Here is a 5,747-nt window from a genome sequence, read left to right on the forward strand (position 1 = left end):
AGAGCTTCCTGCACTTCCCAACGAAATCCGAGAGGAATTTTCCAAAGTCACCATATGGGAAAATGTGAGTAGGAAAGAGGAAGAAGCTATGGCCTGAATATAAAGACTTGGGAAATAAACAATCTCCCATTACTTTTGTCAACATGGTTTGCGGGATCCGTGAGCGAAGCCAAAAGCCGGCATGCAGGAATTGGCAGAAGAGAAGCAGAGACAGTGTGTGTGCTTCTGCATTTCATTGCAGGACACTGGAGCTGCACCCTTGCTACATCTTTGAGTTTAGCTGCATTCAAATTTGAATTCCAGGTGGGAATGTCCTCCCATTCTTTGGGGTCTGGTTCAAATTAGCTAGGAACAGACAGATCAGCAGTTTTTCCTGCATTTTATCCCCTTCCCCTTTAACTCTCCCTCCTTTTCAATGCATCAACTGATATTCAGGGACCAGAGATCAATAGGCTGAAACTACAAATGTCTTACAGGCAAAGTCTCCAAATTTGCTGTGACACCCCATCCACTCAATCTCTTCTTTATCTTTTATGCCCTGCATTACAGCACAAACATCAGAACTTCCCACCATATACACACAGACCCAGACACACACATTCAGCCCAGAAGGCTCACATTTCTTATTTCCCTGTTCTTGGTGAAAGAACAGGAGCATTCAGTTGATAACAGTATGCTCCAAGTGCAGCAATACTCCCAAGAAAGCAGCACAGCTTTTTGACCCTGACAGCAGTTAATATATTAAATATAAAGCCACCTGTTTTGTGAGTGCCCCACAGTGCTCCATACAGTACCTCCACAAACCCTGCAGAAGATCTGTCCTCACCAAAAACACGACCTTCTTGCTGAATTCCAAAGAAGGGACACCGATTCTTTCCTCTCCACTCCAGCTGAACTAAAGTCTAAAGCAATTAAGTTATTTCCTCCCTCTCTTCATCCAGGCTTATATCAACTGGAACTGATCCCCCTGTGTGCCACGTGGAAGTTTCAAAAGTTAGAGTGGGAAGTGTGTTTTTACTGAAACCAAAATAAAAACAAAACAAAGCTGGCTGCTTTTTCCTGGTGACTCAGAGATCCAGGACACATTAGCCTGCTACCCTTTCTGCATTACAGTACCCTGAGTCGATACAACAAAATGTGAACAGTTTTTTCAGGGAGGAGGAGTGGGGGAATTACCTCACTCACTATGGATGCCAGAGCAGCCCACAAGGGAGAGGAAGTGACCAGCATTCACCCGTCTCCAAAAGTGCATTTTTATCTGTTTTTGCTGCAGAAGTATAGCAATTTGTTGTTGGGTAGTATCTAGAGGAAGCACAGGGCATTATAAAAAGAGGGGCATTGTGCCTCCTTTTGTGGGGAAACAGAGGCACACAGGAGTCAGACACCAGATATCCCAGGTGCAAAGGTAACACACCCTCACACTGTGCTACAAATCACCTGTACAGGCTTTTTTTTTCACTTCTTCCACATCTTACTCTCCTACATCAACATATCTCAGACTCACAATCTCCCTTCTCCAGTGCTGCATTTCCATCATCCACACAAATTCTCAGGAAAACCAGAGCTGGAGTCAAATCTATCTGAAACTGTTCTGGCACACCACTAAGCCAAAGGCTGTGCCCTGCCATGGTACCTGGACTCAGCAGCCACTCTTTCTGTTCACTGCAGCTTTCTGGAGCTTTCAGAGCAAAGAATTTCCACTGCAACACTCACAGCACAGAATGAGCTGAGGGAGACATTTCCAGTCAAACTTGAGTCTTCGTACTCATGCATGTTCCCTGCTGCTGGGCTGGAGTGGTGGCTGCAGCCTGCATGAAGAAACATTTCCAGGCTTAAAAACTGAAGCTGAAGACTCAGTTTGAACTTTGACATGATTATTTCTTCAGACCACATAGATGGCAGAGAACCAGGTCCTTGGGCAAACAGCTGCTGGGACAGCTGTGACAGACTGTGTGTGCCACAAGAGTGCTGTGCCATGTGTCTGGCACAGAGCACCCTGTGCAGGACACAGCCTTCTGCACTGCCCAGCAGGAAAAAGCCCCTGTGCTGGTCAAGGACAGGCTTGGCCTTTCAAAGAAACTCTTGCACACCTCAGCATGAGGCCATGCCCAGGGCCAAGCTGCACTGTGCAGTATATTCCACTTGAGACCTGCTCAGCTCTGCAACTACTGTCACTGTCCTAAGCAGGCTAATGTAGCTGTGATATGATGAACTCCAATTACAGACACACCAAACAAACAGCAGCATGGCAGAGAACAGAAGGTGTAAGCAGATCTACTGAAGCACGAGCTCCAAGAACAGTGATTGTCCAGGCATCACCTCACTTGTGATCTGCATTGAGAGAGGCACTAGGCATTCTGGAGGTTTTAGTTGTATCTGAAAAGGTAACAAAATGTTCTTTACTCTCACCTTTATTTATTTGATTTAAACTCTACGGAAGTACTGACGTTCCTGAAGTGCTCACTGCTATGTGCTGGTATTGTGCCTTTATATAAAAGGAGAGAAAAAAATCATTAGAATTCTTCTAAGTAAGTTGCAGTCATTTTGCTTCAAAAAATGAATAATCAAAACACAAGGAATAAAAGGGGGTTTTGTCTCTAAAGCAGGAAGGGAAGTATTTTTCAAACCTAAGAATTCGCAACAGTGCCTGGCCAGGGGCCTACTGGCATCTGTGTCTTGATCTGAATGAACTCTGAGATGTCTGTTCTCCCAGAGGACATGTACTGTTTAAAAAAAAAAAAAAAAAAATTAAAAACCCATGACTGCTTTTAATCTACCTGAAATATGGGATACAGACACAGCATATTTTGTACTTGTTTTATACTATCCATGTTCCTTTTAGCCTGCTGCAGCATTATTAGGATGTTTCTGTTCCTGTATCACAGCATATTAACTAACATTTCCCAGAATATCCACCCAGGGCCATACAAAGCCATCTGCTTTCAAGTTAGCAATGAATTCTTCTTACAGATACAGGGTACAGAGCAGCTCACACTGTCACTCCAACAAATTACGCTGCTGTTTATTTAAGTAATAAAGGCATTGTTCCAAACAGTTGGGGCTTTTTCCAGCATTTATTCTCCACATGTGGTTTGCTTCCTCAAGTGTTGATTTTTCATAGTTTAGAGACTTTTCCCTGCCTTTTATCCACCAGGCTAATTGCATTCTTACCCTTTTCTGCTTAACGAGAGCTGACAGCAGTGCTCTCGGTGCTCTGCAGAGCAGGAAGAGATGGATTTCCTGTTCCAAGGAGGTAAGAGTTGAAGCTGACCTCAGATGAATTGGACATATGGGAAACGGACAAAACCAGTCTTGTGACTATCTGCAGCTTCTTCTATCCTAAGAGGGAAGATGCAGTCAAGGTCCTTTATCCCATCCTCGTGCATCCTGAAATGATCTGTTCCCCAAAAATCCAGCTCTTTAACCCAGCTGCCACGAACTGTGCTCAGCTGTTGACAGCCCCCTCCCTCTGCTGCTTTCCAGAGGGATCCCACACTGTACCAGGATGGGCTGCACACAGGCAAAGCCTCCCCACCTGCCAGACTGTGTCACACACATGCCATTTCAAAAGTAAGTGCATTGTTCTGCACTGGACCTGTTTCTGATCAGGCAAAGCAGCAGGGCTGAAAACACAAAACCCAAGTAAAAGTTTAAAAATAAAATCTGTGCTCCAAAACCAAAGCGTTCACTCCAATTCTTGCAAGCCAGATCTGCTGAGTCAGGTATCAGCTCCGCTCAGGGGCTCCAACTCTGACAAATCATTTGCTTCTCTTGGTTTTCTTTTTTTTATTATAGTGAAAATTCCAATATGCAAGAATTACATGTATTTTGCAAAAGAAAATAAAGGTAAGATATACCTGCCAAGCCGACAACACCTCTGGTTGTCACACTTTTTATAGCTGGGAAAAAACCTAAACCAAGAGCTGACAAGGGGTACTCACCAGAGTCCCTGAAGGAAGAACAACCCTGCCAAGTATTTTAATCCCTAAAGCTGAGATTGCCCCTCATGTGAGCTGGGAGTCTGAGAACACCAAACCCTCTGCCTAGAAGATTACAATTTATTGTTTTCCTTTTACACAAGGCCTTCAAAACCAAAATTAAAGCACCGCTGTGCTCATTGACTGGGCACCTTTTGGTGCCTCTAGATTCTTTTCTAATTCTGCCCCCAAGGAATCCAGTTAACACAACTGCAGTAACATAAGCTTCATTAAAAAGGCTGATCCAAAGCTACAGAGGATTTTAGCTGGAGAAACTGGAACTTTATGCTGCTTGGTCAACAGAGCATCAGGGAGTGAGAAAGAAAACCTTTGTAGCAAGATTTCTAAAATGGTACAGACTTAGGTAATGCTTTGAGTTATGCAAAAAATGAGTAACAGAACTTCATAACATCAAAAACTGCTTCGTACCACAGAGCTTTTCCTCAGGAAAGTAAATTATTTCTATCCACTGTAACATTTATTTATTCAAAGGTGTCATATTCGAAGACTGTAGAATGTTCATGGAAGATCTGGGATTTCTAGAAAAAGACACCTTTCCCCTCAGTCCCAGAAAAATCGGAAGTATCATATAAAAAATTACTCAGCAAGTTATAACACAAAGAAGGTGCTGAAAGTGAAGAAGGAATACAGGACAGATGTCAAAATAAGACATTAGCAGGTAAATGGGGTAAATACACAACTCTGTCCTTTACTCCATCTCCTCAAATCCTGCAGCAGAAACACCAGCCTGACCAGTTCTCCCAGCTGCAGGCTGTGCTAACCTTTGCACTACTCCCTCTACCTACTGCTGATGGGAATGGAAGGTTTCATCGGGCATTTTTCTGTTTTAACATCATAGCTGCAGATGCTCAAACCTGAAAGCCCTGAGCCTGTGCAAACCCAGATTTCTCTGAGGGAGAAATCAGGGGCCTTAGCCTTGGAAATTATTCCTCTTGGTAGCAAACGTCAAAGTTAATTTTGCCCTTTTTTTTTTTTCTTCATATTTCTGTGCAACCTTTCCCCCCTAAAAGAACTTAATCTCATTCTGCAGCTGAGCACATCTTACTTGAACTATTATTGGGATGGACCACTATAATCTGTGTTATCTTGTTTACATTTCAAAATTCATTTTCTGCTTTAATTAAACAGTATGTTGTGTCTGTGCTCAAAATTCTTGAAAAAGGCATGTTCTAAACTTGCATAACAGACATCTCCTCAGAGTTGTTCTGGTAGTGTCAGTAATTCAAGAGGAGGAACAAATTGCTTTCTGTACAGAATTACTGCTGCAATCCTGTAATTCCCCTTTGTTTTAACCCACAAGCCAAATGGCAAGAACTTAGGAAAAAGCAGTGAACACAATAGCAAGTGTTATTTTACAGAGTTAAACACTGCTTTCATTTGAGAGATATGAATCCTATCTATTCCACTCCTTTAGATAAGTCAATAAACAATGCACAGGAGGAAACAGCTCCTGTGACCAGATTGTGCTTTTAAAAGTTTACAGTGGAGCAATGCCATATTGGGCCTAATTAACAGAAAACTAATGCCTTGGAAAAGATGATGAACAGCGGGGTCACAGCTCTTGATTCATCCAGATACTGAAGACCAGGCCTCAACACTGAGTTCCTGGGCAGTAAAAGACAGCAATTCAGTACAAATGAACTGATGCACATAGATGAAAAATTTAAAACATTTCAGTTTCACAGTGCAGAAATGAGCACTGAGTTAGTATGAAAGGAATGAGCCCCCGGTTTTAAGAGATCTAAGAAA

The sequence above is a fragment of the Hirundo rustica genome, chromosome 9 (assembly GCF_015227805.2).
Source record: "Hirundo rustica isolate bHirRus1 chromosome 9, bHirRus1.pri.v3, whole genome shotgun sequence".
NCBI classification, from domain to species: Eukaryota; Metazoa; Chordata; class Aves; order Passeriformes; family Hirundinidae; genus Hirundo; species Hirundo rustica.